Source organism: Podarcis pityusensis (genome assembly GCF_964106645.2).
Source record: "Podarcis pityusensis genome assembly, chromosome: 13".
NCBI classification, from domain to species: domain Eukaryota; kingdom Metazoa; phylum Chordata; class Lepidosauria; order Squamata; family Lacertidae; genus Podarcis; species Podarcis pityusensis.
In genome coordinates this window covers 5,615,802-5,629,285 of record NC_138038.1, presented here as the reverse complement: position 1 = coordinate 5,629,285, position 13,484 = coordinate 5,615,802, and the positions used below count along the sequence as shown (strand labels likewise).

The following is a 13,484-nucleotide window of genomic DNA, read 5'->3' as shown; positions in this document are numbered from 1 at the left end:
CACAGCAGATCCATTAGCAGTTTTAAATTCCAGATGTGCACTGACAACACATACATAGATTTTACTAACTCGAAAAACCCAGTCAGAGCTCATTTTTTGGTCTTAGGGAAGCCTGTGGACTCCAGCCAGAGAATAACTATGTCTGCAGATTAATGCATTAAACAGCTGTGCACTAGAGCGGTGGCCTCCTCCTCTGGTAACTACGTATCTTGCAAAAGCAGTTGAAATCACAGTTTCTCTTTCCCCTTTTAGCATTCCCTCTAATGCACTTTAACTTTTGAAATTCACTGTCCTTCTAAAGGAAGGATTATTGCGGCCTAGTGATGGATATACATCTAAAACGGGGGTGGGGAACCTCTGGCCTTCCAGGTAGCGTTGCCCCAGCTAGCATGACCAATGGCGAGGGATGATGGGAGTTGTAGTCCAACAACATCTGAAAAGCCAAAGTTTTCCCATGCCTGCTGTAAGGGAAAACCATTTTGGGGTGTTTTGCTGTTGTTTATTAACTGTATACCACCCTTCATCCGAAGATCACAGGTGTTGTTATGTGATCGTCTCTTACGGAATTTAGGCAAGAACAGAAACCAAGAGAGTCTGTTAACACAACCCACCTCATCAACAGCATTTGCACATGATGCTCACCTCCACGTTCCCAAGCTGATCTCTTTGCCTCTCAGAATCTTTTTCACTTGGCAAGAGCGCTTTGATTTCTTTCCGAATCCCCTTCGCAATTCTCCATGTCCTCGCAGAACCAGTATAACAGACTGAAACATGTCCCTTCCAAACCTAAGCCACAGACAAATGTTAACAGTAGTAGTGGGAGATTACATTAACAGACCCTTTTCACTTAGTCATGCGTACTGCTTGGTTGCTTTCATGTGTAAATGAGCAAGCAGGGATCACATACACAAGGTGGAATTTTCATAATTCCCCAGATTATTTCAAGCAATACTTTCAATACAGTCAGTTCACACAATTCAGCTTCAAATTGTCAAATGTTTAGCAGGGACATGATATGCATGAATGTGTGAAGGAGGTTATCTCTGCAGATTTTCTGCGCTAAAAAAAACCCGCCCCAAGGAACATACGCCCTAAATTTAGATGGGGAAGACAACAGAGGGAGATGTGAAGGTACCGTATTTTTCGCTCTATAAGACGCACCAGACCTCAAGACGCACCTAGTTTTTGGAGGAGGAAAACAAGAAAAAAAATATTCTGAATCCCAGAAGCCAGAACACCAAGAGGGATCGCTGCTCAGCGAAAGCAGCGATCCCTCTTGCTGTTCTGGCTTCTGGGATAGCTGCGCAGCCTGCATTCGCTCCATAAGACGCACACATATTTCCCCTTACTTTTTGGGAGGGGAAAAGTGAGTCTTATAGAGCAAAAAATACGGTAAATAGGGAATTAACGGAAGCACATACACTCAGACGTTGCTTTAGCTGAAGACTTGGGTGTTGAGTCACAGAGAAAGCCGGCACTTATGTGTTCAGAAGAGCGGTTCCAGGCATAAGGGGTGGCAAGTGAAAGTGAGCAGAGCAGGAGACCCTCAGATGCCTTAGGATGCTACAGTTGGAGGTCACAGGCAATGAGAGACTGGGTTTTGAAAGATAAAAGTGGAAAGTGAGTCTATGCAGAACCTTAAATATAACAAGGAGAGAAGTTTATGCTGTCATTTCAGAGCTCACTTCTAAAGTCCAGACTCCATCAAATGCTAGGCTAGGCTAACTGTGTCTCTATCCAACATTGCTTTCACTACATTTATTTTATTTCTTGCCAAGACTTTGCAAGCTGCTCACAGGTTTGGAATGCTGGAACTTGCTGTAGCAGAGATAGGGATGAAAGCAGGTGATCACGAGGCAAAAGACAGACATGAAGTCAATGCCGTGTCCCTTTTGATCCCACACAAGAAGAAGACATTCCAATAATGCTATGAAGTCTCCTCCAATCTTAAACTGGCCACCTTAAAATGAAGCAATGCTTTGATAACTTAATAAGCTACATACGCAAAGCACTCTAAAGGTGCCGCAGTGAAAACACTGAAGTTGAACAAAATTATGAACATTAACTTTTAGAGAACTCAGAGACTCCCTTGTGACCCTTTAAGGTGTGTTGCTCCTGCCTTCATATGTGTAAAGAGGGAGTTCTGTAATCTTGGCAATGGGGTAGCAAAAGAAAATGATTGTTAGAAAGAGACCCTGTATATCTTTTCAGTGACTGATTTCCCCCCATATAAAATTGCGGAAAATTACTGACCTCATAGAGAAAGTTATTTTTTGCAAGGCAGCTGTACTGTGATCTCTAGGTAATATGTCTGTCTTCATCTAAAATATAAATTTCATGTGTCTAGAACAATTCAGGAGAAACAATTTGCCCACATCTGAAACCAGTGATTAACCATCGTTATTTATTTATATAAAACATTAATTGTGTCGATGGCGATTCCGCTGAGGGTAGAATGGAAGATCCCTTAACCCAAAATATATGCTTTCAAAAACAAACTGATCTGTGTGTTTAGTATGGAAGATACTGAGAAACTCTTGGGTGATTTAGCTCAAGGGTATTTTGGAACTCTAGGAAAATACCCAACCATGCACAGTCAGTTCACTTTTACTTTCAGCATTGCAAAATAATATTTCATGCTTAGCAGGCTATGTTTTATGCAGAGAAACTTAAAAAAAAAAATTATAGCATTACCTAACATTTTATAGCATTACCTGACATTTTCAGAAGGTAAACTTTTTCAGAAGGTAAAATTAAAATTCTTTGGCTTTCCGAGAGCACTTTACATGCTTTTCCACCGAGCATAGATTTGCCCATCTAAATGTTGTCCAATCACAAAAATAATAGCAGATTTGAATTCCTCACACCCAAAAACGTATTTTTAAGACCCCTTGCTGAAGCAATTTGCAAACATTAAGTTTCACCACCTAAAATGACACACCCTATTACAGTAAGTCACAGCAACCCATTAAGAGATCTGTGGTGGGCAGATAGAATTGTGCAAGGCAACATTCCTGCAGTACACCCATGATTCTAGGCTCAATATCTTAGGAAGCACGCATACACTGAAGATGCATATGTTGACCCTTTCTTCTGCCCAGTTCAGAAGCCAATAGATCTCCTGGAGCAGGAACAGATCGTGCTATCCCTACACTGGCTTGTTTCTTCAACTTCCAGGTGGGAAGGACCAGGCTGACCCATCCCTTATCTCTTGGGGGGGGTGGAGGGAGGAAGGAAGCTGAGGCAAAATCCCTCCTTCTCATAAATCTGAAATGGTTCTGGAACAAGCAGATGGAGACAGCACCAGCCCACTCTTGCCTCTGCCTCTCCTTCAAAAAAGAAAAATAGAATGCTGTGTTTGTGTGCAAAAGGTGTGTGTGAGCCCAGTGGGGGAAAACAGGAGGGAGAGTGGGGCAGAGGAGGAGCTGGAGACGGACGTGGAGGAACCTGCAGGGGAAAGTTCGATTTAAACGTGAATTTGTGTGGTGTCATTTTCTTTCTGCTTTCAGTAGCTGTGTTGAATAAGGTCTTGACTTCTTTCCAGGATGAGATAGCCAATACAAAATAGCTGGCTAGTTCACTGTTGGCTGATAAATAACAGGAAAACCCCATAAATGGATACCCTTTCCCTTGACATCACATGTGTAAGGATGGTCAATCACTGAAATCCACATGGTTACATGCTCTTGCCCAAATCCATTCCGATTCCAAAATCAATGCAAAACAAGGATAACCCAAAGTTCTTCCCCTTATTTAATCCTGATTCCCTCTCCTTTTCTCCCCTTCCAGTCTTTCTATACCTCTGCTTTTTTGCAGATGGTAACAAATGTGTTTACTTTTAGCTGGACAAGAAATGGCTGCTTCATCCAACAGTGATGTCAGAACAACAGGTGGTCCTATTTGGAGAAAGAAAGAATTGATCCAAGCTTCTGTCTCTGCAATGATATTTTGTCTTTGCTTCTCTGTCTTTTCAAAATTGATATTCCATTCTGTAATTGGAGAAATCAAGGGTGATTGCATTCCTCACCTCCATATTAGTGTTTCCCACTCCTTTCATGCCCGGGATATAGTACTGGTATTGATAAACACTGGATGCAGACATATTACACTCTATTTTTTTCCACTCAGTCAAAAAACTTTCATGATCAAATTCCAGAACAGAGCAGGCACCATCGTCACAATTTTTGGGCAGTACCACAGTGTCCTTCGCTTTCCTTTGACTACTCCTAGGTTGGGAAATGTATGACCTGCAGACTGGGTGGAATCTGCTACTTCTATTCAACCAATTGCAGCAGGCTGGAGTCTGTGGCAATATTTGGGAGAATCCATTTACAGCCGTTCTCTTAGGGTGGAGGATCGAGACCCTGGGGTCACAGTAAATAACTCAAGGAAGGTGTCGACCCAGTGGGCGATGGCCATGAAAAAGGCAAATTCCATGCTAGGGATAATAAAAAAATCCTTCCAGTAGCACCTTTAAGACCAACTAAGTTAGTTCTTGGTATGAGCTTTCGTGTGCAAGCACACTTCTTCAGATACACTTCTTCAGATACACTTGCACACGAAAGCTCATACCAAGAACTAACTTAGTTGGTCTTAAAGGTGCTACTGGAAGGATTTTTTTATTTTGACTATGGCAGACCAACACGGCTACCTATCTGAAACTGGAACCATGCTAGGGATAGTTAGGAAAGGAATTGAAAATAAAACTGCCAGTATCATAATCCCATTATACAAATCTATGGTGTGACCACTTTGGAGGGATGTGTACAGATCTGGCTGCCACACCTCAAAAAGGCTATTGTCGAGTTGGAAAAGGTTCAGAAAAGGGCCACCAAAATAATCAAGGAGCTGGAAGGATTCCCCAATGGAGAAACAGCCATGTTTGGGACTTATTGATGCAGAGAAAAGGTGAGAAAGAGGTGCTATGACAGAAGTTTACAGAATTAGGCATGGCATAGAAAAAGTGAATAGAGAAAGGGTTTTCTCCCTCTTTCATAACACTAAAACTGATGGATATCCTATGATGCTGAACACTGGAACAGACAGACGAAAGTGTGCCAGTCCCATGGGTTACCCGAGAGGCAAGGTCCAAGTCCGGTCCGTGGTCAAAGGTGCAATGTGGAGGCAGTTGGTAGTAGCTGAAGCTGGGTGCAGGGCAGGGAGTCAGGTGAAGTCAGGAAAAGGCTTGCAAACAGGGAGCCAGGTCGGGTCAGGAGCTCAGGCAGGAAAGCAGGACAGGGTTCAGGCAGGAACTAGCAACCAACAATATTGCTCCTGCAACTTGGGACTGGGGCTGGCCGGCTTTTATCTGCCCCAAGGCATAGGGCGGCCCCGATCCTCTGGTGACTCACCTCTCCTGGCCTGGAGGCAAGCACTCCTCCTGCGGGAACTTAGTTCCCTCTGCCTCTCTGCCCTGAACCTCTGCAGCTCAGGCGAGGCTGGAGGGTTACAGGACCCAGAGGCAACTTCAGCTTCCTCTGACAGGGCTGGGGGTGGAGCACCTGCAGGGAATGGGTCCTCCATCACCTCAGGAGCCAGAGCAGACTCAGCTGATGCCTGCACCTGAGGATCCAGCACAGGTGAGGACCCTTCAGGCTGATGCCCCAGCTCCAGCTCAGCTGGTTCTGGAGGCGGGGAATCCTGTGCAGGCTGGGATCCCTCAGGTTCAGCATCTGAGTCCGAATCCCAGGCCATCACAGAAAGTTTGGACTAAACACCAGGAAGAACTTTTTGACAGTAAGAGCTGTTCAACAGTGGTTGGGATTCTCACAAGAGGTTGTGAACTTTCTTTCCTTGGAGGTTTTTAAGCAGAGGTTGGAGGGCCATCTGTCTTGTATGATTTAGCTGAGATTCCTGCATCGCAGGGGGTTGGACTAGATGACCCTTGGCGTCCCTTCCTGTTGGGATTTCATTCTCTCCACTGCTGATGTGTGATTGTTTTCATCACATGTCTGTGTTGACATTCCATACTATCGGAGTCAAGAGAATGGAAGTTCAGTTACGCTGTTCAGTCTTTGTTGTACTTTTGCTTTTTCTGTTCTCTCTCAGAGAAGAAGGAGAGAGGAGACATGTTTCCTTTGTTCTGTAACACTTGATCCTGAGAGCCACCAACACTTCCAACCCTACAGTTATAAGATTCTGCGATACTTCTTCAAGCAACACAATCAAACTATGGTACTTGTTGCCCCAGGAGGTAGTGATGGCCACGAACTTGGAAAGCTTTAAAAACTGGACAAATTACTGGAGGACAGAGCTAGTGAAGGCTACTAGCCATGATAGCTATGTTCTACCTCTACAGGTGGAGGCAGAAATGCTTCCAGATACTCGTTGCTGAGAACCATGGGAAGGGAGAGGGTTCTTGTGTTATGTTAAAGCCCTTCACAGCCTAGGACCCTCATACCTATGGAACCGCCTCCCCGGTATGCCCTGCGGAGGACCTTAAGGTCCATAAATAGCAACAACCTAGAGGTCCCGGGCCCTAAGGAAGTCAGATTAGCCTCAACCAGAGCCAGGGCCTTTTCAACACTGGCTCCGGCCTGGTGGAACGCTCTGCCTCATGAGACCAGGGCCCTGCAGGATCTGATTTCTTTCCGCAGGGCCTGTAAGACAGAGTTGTTCTGCCTGGCTTTTGGCTTGGAATCAACTTGATCCCCTCCCCCTCTTTCCTTTTTCCTTTCTCCTTCTGTGATGGAACTCCTATTTGGGGATTTCACTGGCTTTCTTCTGGCCCCCGTAGGACCAGTCTGGATAGTTGGCCTTGGTGAAGATTTGACGTTTTCATCCCCAAAAAGTTTTTGATTTGAGTTTCTACTGAAATGAGGCTGCATTTTAATGTTGTACTTAATCTTGTTTTTAAGTTGTATTTTAATCATTGTTTTTATACCTGGTGTCAGCCGCCCTGAGCCCAGTCTTGGGTGGGAAGGGCAGGGTATAAATAAAATTTATTATTATTATTTATTATTATTATTATGTTCTGATCTCTAGTTTCCCACAGGCATCTGGCTGGACACTGTGAGAACAGGATGCCGGACTAGATGGCCCAATGGCCTGATCCAGCAGCCTCTTCTTATGTCCTCATGGTCAGAGCATCCTAGTTTGGTCACACCAATGTGTGTTTCGCCACCCTTGGAAGGTGTGAGGAGGGGAAAACCAAACACCAGCACCGCCCAGCATCTGGGCCTAGGGAGGAGAGGCAGTTTGCAGTACCAGTCTGCTGCTAGTGCAGCAATCCATTTCCAATGGGGCTTAATGCATAGCTGTCAACCGTCCCTTATTTGGCGGGAAAGTCCCTTATCCCAGCGCCGTGTCCCGCTGCTGTCCCTTATTGATGATGTCCCTTAAATTTCCCGGGTTTCAAAGGAAGCAGCTCCTCTCCCTCCCTCCCTCCCTGCCGGCCAGGGAGGAGGGAGGCTCCAACTGTGTTGTTTGGCTGCGTTGCTCACCCAATAAGGAGTCTAAGAACGACTGGGAGCTTGCATGCCTTGTGCCGATCAAATAGGCCACGGTGCCTGGGGACTCGCCTTTGCTCAGCGCTTCCCAGCGGAGAGGTGACGGTGGTTTTCCTTGCTGCATCCCTTTTGCCGGGTTGCTGCGCTGTGGGAACCACCGCTTGAGGCTTCGTTTGGCTGCTGGCTGGGCTTCCTGCCTTTGGCTCGGAGGGGCTCAGAAGTTGAACATACCTGTGCTCGCAAAATCCCTTATTTTGGCTGCTGAGCCCTTATTTTCGAGGCTGCTGGTCCCTTATTTTCAAATCTGTAAGTTAACAGCTATGGCTTAATGCCATCACCTGAAAGTCATGGGGCAAGCTCCAGTGGATCTTGGACAGTCACATTCTGGAAGAGAGAGGATACCTGAGTGGCAGTGAGCAGAGAGGAAGAGAAGGGGTAGCAGAGATGAAGATTTGAAAAAGTCATTCAGCCGCCACCTCTAAATGATCTCCATCCTTTGCTCTCAGGGCTTCCACCTCCTTCCAACCTTGCGCTGCCAAATTGCTTGGATAGCATTCCCTCTTGCTTCACTTTGTTTAGCTATTTCTGCTTGTTAACTGTGCTGAGTCACTCTTTCCCCTTGGAGTGGCGCTGATGCGGAGATCTGTTTCCATGCTTCAGGAATGATTCCTCCCACAGGGGGCAAAAGGTATCTGGTCTGTTTTCTAAAGGTGGGCTATGAGCTAGTCTGCCTTGAGTTGTCACATTTCATTGCCTCGTGATAGAAAGTCTGGAATCCTTTCCCCCACCTCTCCTTCATTTGTAAAGTACCAGCATCCTCAAGGAATTTGCTGCATGAGGTTTTAGTACTGATCCCAGCTTGGGACAGGAAAAGCCATAAGGCATTTTTGTAAACCATGTGATGACTCAGTTATCCATTGCCCTGATCAGTATCAGCATTGAAGTAAACAGGCTGTCTTGTTCTGCTCTTGGAACATACAGGCTATAGGTAAAGGTAAAGGGACCCCTGACCATTAGGTCCGGTCGTGGCCGACTCTGGGGTTGCGGCGCTCATCTTGCTTTATTGGCCGAGGGAGCCGGCATACAGCTTCTGGGTCATGTGGCCAGCATGACTAAGCCGCTTCTGGCGCACCAGAGCAGCACACGGAAACGCCCTTTACCTTCCCGCCAGAGCGGTGCCTATTTATCTACTTGCACTTTGACGTGCTTTCGAACTGCTAGGTTGGCAGGAGCAGGGACCGAGCAACGGGAGCTCACCCCGTCACGGGGAATCAAACTGCTGACCTTCTGATCGGCAAGTCCTACAGCGCCACCCGCGTCCCGTATACAGGCTATAAGTAGCACTAAATTTAGGGTGGTGTGAATGGTTCCCCCACACAGGGTACTGAGCCGAGGGGGCACAAAATAATACATTTGAGAGCATGCACAGAACAGAAAGCAAGACTTTGCTTGAACTCTGTTGCAAAAGGTATTATTGTGAAAATAAGAAAGATTTGGGGGTCGCCAAGTTTTGTCCTTACTCAGGGTGCCAAAGTCCACTCCTGCTATAAGCCATAGCAAACTAAATGCCAATTGGCCCACGTTTGGCTCTGTTCTCCCCTCTGCATGCCCTGTGGGCCAACAGCTCTTCGCAGTGGAAAGGTCTTCTGCCCCTGGACCAGTAAGTCAGTACTCTGGAGTAGGACTATGGTCTCTGGGCAACGGTGATGATTCTGGGGTGGCCCCTTGCCTTTCAGCTGTGTTCCTTAGCTTCCTCTCTTGTGATGATTTCACTGCTCATCTGCTGGCTCTACAACAAGGAGGGGATCGATCCTGCCCTGGGCCACCCTGATCCAGTGGCATAGAATAGTTGCCTCCACCACGGCGCCTTAATTTTTAAATGCACTCTAATTGTATACGTGTTGAGGATCACTGGCCAAGGCCAACAGAACAGCTTGCTCTAATGATTACTCAGAATAAAGTCCCATTGCTTTGAGCAGATCTTCCTCCCAAGGAAATGTTCTTAGGACTGCAGCCTTCATTGATCACTGGCTGCAGCTGCTGTCCCCTGAGCTGGCTCCAAAGTACTGAGAAGCATGGAGTGGGATGGAGAGGGAAGGTGAAAAGAAGGGGAAATCTGTGGATTTCCCCCCCTGTGGATCCACACATAAAAGCTGAAAGCTGTGCTTAAAATCAAACAATGCTGTATTTACTGTAAAAAGAGAAGGGGGGGGGGGAATTTGGAAAAGGAATTTGAGATGTAACAAAAAAAAAAAAGAGTAGGATACAGAAACTACAAACCCCCCAATGTACACATTATTATTTTTCCCATTTATCACACAAGCCGATGTTCAATGGAACTTGCTCTCAAGTAAGAGTGCATAGTTCAGAAATAGTTATGCTATTTAGTCAGCAATAGGCTCTCTCTTTTAGTTTGGAGCTAAATGTACCGTATTATATACTGTGGATTGATGAATTTATTCACTCTTTCCAGCTGGGTCAATAGCAGAAAGTTGTTGCTTTTTTGTGCCAAAATTCAAACTATACCTTTATAGGGAAAATATCTTTCCTTCTGAGTTTTATTAGACTCTTTCCCAATTAGAACAGCAGGCAGACATAAGGCCAAGAAGTGCAGCTGTTCTGTGTCATCTGAAGGCACCAGCTACCCTCAGCAAACCTCCATAAGCTGGCTATTTCTCTTGTAAATATCACCAGTAAGGTTAAGAAGTAAAGAATGCTTTTTTTCAGTTAGAACGATTGTTTCATCCTCTTGTTGAATGCCACCCTCCATCTCCAATACTGACACAGAAATAATATGCACTGGGAAATTACATGTCATTACGTACTCTTCATTACCACGAAAGAAAAAAATGTACAGTGGTACCTCAGATTACATACGCTTCAGGTTACATACGCTTCAGGTTACAGACTCTGCTAACCCAGAAATAGTACCTCAGGTTAAGAACTTTGCTTCAGGATGAGAACAGAAATCGTGCTCCGGCAGCACAGTGGCAGCAGGAGGCCCCATTAGCTAAAGTGGTGCTTCAGGTTAAGAACAGTTTCAGTTTAAGAATGGACCTCCGGAACGAATTAAGTACTTAACCCGAGGTACCACTGTATATAAAAAGAGCTCAGCTGTCAATCTAAGAACCTTAACTATGACCACAACAATTTATATTTCTACACTGTCAGCTATATCACTATGGACAATTTGTATCACTCCTGTTAAGATTAGGCCAAACCTCCTTCGCTTTTTTGTCACTTTAGGACTGCTATTTGTTTTTCCGTTCTAAGCCCAACATGGAATGATAGCCAATGTGTCAACTTAATTACAGCGAAGAAGTAAATTCGAGGCACAAGCACGTCACCTAATCACAAAAAGTTGAAAAATTAAAACACATTTTAATATACATAAAAAGCACTCTCTTCTGCTGTTGCTAAGGCATGCAGGGAACTATTTTGCTGGAATTGCACTTTTTCAATTTTAAAAACAAACAAGCAGAAAACAAAACATTCTGAAGATCCCTGGGAGGGATACATACGTGAACTGTGCATCCTTAGTACACACTTTGAAATGAATATATCTATAAATGTTAAACATATAAGATTGATTACAACATCCTACACGCAAAGATAACAAGCTTCTTTAAAACATGGAGAGAGCCAGTTAAATGATCTCTAAAGAAGGGACACGGGTGGCGCTGTGGGTTAAGCCACAGAGCCTAGGACTTGCCGATCAGAAGGTCAGCGGTTCAAATCCCCGCGATGGGGTGAGCTCCCGTTGCTCGGTCCCAGCTCCTGCCAACCTAGCAGTTCGAAAGCATGTCAAAGTGCAAGTAGATAAATAGGGACCGCTCTGGCGGGAAGGTAAACGGCATTTCCGTGCGCTGCTCTGGTTCGCCAGAAGCGGCTTAGTCATGCTGGCCACATGACCTGGGAAAACTGTCTGCGGACAAACACTGGCTCCCTTGGCCCGGAAGCTTTACGCCGGCTCCCTCATCCAATAAAGCGAGGTGAGCTCCGCAACCCCAGAGTCGGTCACGACTGGACCTAATGGTCAGGGATACCTTTACCTTTAAAGAAAGAAAATCTGGAAACTTAAGAAGGTTCAGGATAATATATCTCTCCATGAAGAAAAGGAAACAGAAAGTGGTCTATTCTTATTAATTAATTAATTAATCAATCAAATTTGTATACTGCCTTTCATCCCAACAAATTCAAAACAAACCAATAACTCGCCCTCCATTTAACACATTTAAAAGGCAATAGAATGTTAAATAGCTGGTTATAGAGAAATGTTTTCGCCTGGCGCCTAAAGATATCTAATGAAGGCGCCAGGCAAGTGGAAGAGGCTACACAAAGAAGTGTCTCAGTTAATGATCACGGGGTCCAGGTTGGTTTACGTGGAGAGCGGAGTTCTAAGGTCCTCTGGTGAGAAATTAGTGAAAGAAATGAAAGGAGACCAGAACCTGACCATTTTCATAAACTGGAGCCAGAAAATGGCTGCAAATTTCATGGTAAGATACTAACAGCAAAGTTGTTGATCCTAAAATTATGCTTGTGTTGTGTATTGTTTGTGACAAATGTTCCTGGAGCCTATTTAAATATTTGCAGTAAATCAAAGGGTTTCAATAATTGGAAGCATTTGAACCCAATTGGATCCAAATGTGGGTTTTTTTAATGGAAGAACTTAGAAAATAAAATCGAAAGTGGTAAACTTATTGAGGATTCCCTATAAAAGGCAATTCAGAAAGAAAAAGAGAAATGGTCACACATTTTGAATGTTATTTTGACATTCTGTTTGTGCAAAAAATAATCTTACTCTTAGGGGAAGTACAGAAATTGCTGGCAGTCCAAACATGGGACTTTCTCTAAATCTCATTGAATTGATTAGCCATAATTCAGTGCAGTTGTCATAAAACGGACTTTCTACATATTTTACATAAAATACTGTCAGGGAACTGCCATCGGAAGGAAGGGAGGTGAAAGGGCTCACACAGGTTGGGAGAGACTCAGCAGCTGAAGAGGGAACCAGTAGGGGGAGAGGAGCTGAGCTGAGGGAAAGTGAGCTGGAGGGATGGCTCAGAGACACTTCCAGCGAAAACAGTGGGGAGGTTTCAGGACCTCCTGTAGGGACACCCACTCCTCGCCGGAAACTGTCACGCAGAGAGTCCAGAAGACGTGTTTCCGTTAAGGAGCTTTTATGTTGGAAGCGATTCCGAAAGCAACCACTGTCGGAATCTGCTAGTGACTAGAGGAGCCATGTCTGAGGGGCTCCGTCACAGACAGAGGTTTGTGGACTTGAACAAACTCTGAGGGGATACGATTTTACGCACAAGCAGCTCATCATCCCATCACAGCATTCCGACAGTCTTTGAAAGCAGCTTGTGCAGGAGAAGGCATCATGAGCAACCCAGCCGGAACCGGAGAAGCAGGAGCTGGAGCGGGTCCAAGCCTGGAAGAAAGGTACCGGGTGTTGGAGGTCCAGCTAGCGCTGCAGACGGCGAGGCTTGAGGAGAGGAGGGCTCAGGATGCAGACAAAAAGGGGAAAGCCACCCAGCTCGCCAGAAAGGTACCAGGATTGGTGCAGAAGTTTGGGGGGGAGCCCAAAGACTATCATGGCTTTCGGACAGAGATGCAATATGCCCTCAATCTGCAGTTTGATGAATTCCCTGACGAGGAATCACGAGTGGCTTTCGTGATTGGGCATCTTGAAAAGGGGGCGAGAGACTGGGTTAGACCCCTGATGGCAGCGAATAGTGACGTCCTAAAGGACACGATGAAGTTCTTTCGCGCCATGGATCTGATGTTTTCCAGCGATATTGAACAGGGAGTGGTGCGCAGACAGTTAATGGCTTGCAAACAGGGGAGCCGATCTGTCCGTGAGTACTGGACTGAGTTCACCATGTTGATCCATAAATTGGGGTGGGATCTATCGGCGGAACCCATTCAAATGCTCTTTGAAGAAGGGCTTTCTTCGGCTGTGAAAGACGAACTTTCCCGGGCGCCCAGGGCGGAGTCTATGGACCAGCTGACCAAATCAGCGCTGACCATAGG

At 45.5% G+C, this 13,484-nt stretch overlaps 1 long non-coding RNA gene across 1 annotated transcript in view; it reads right to left on the bottom strand.

The window, feature by feature from the left end:
• LOC308460615 overlaps window positions 1–13,484 on the bottom strand; it is a 41,437-nt gene that overhangs the window by 14,364 nt on the left and 13,589 nt on the right. Inside the window, exons 4-8 of the long non-coding RNA XR_013978635.1 lie at window positions 7,680–7,832; window positions 3,801–3,989; window positions 2,254–2,321; window positions 1,422–1,593; window positions 643–786 (exon numbers count right to left, since the gene is read on the bottom strand). This is a non-coding gene — a long non-coding RNA (uncharacterized lncRNA). The remainder of the gene's footprint in view (window positions 1–642; window positions 787–1,421; window positions 1,594–2,253; window positions 2,322–3,800; window positions 3,990–7,679; window positions 7,833–13,484) is intronic.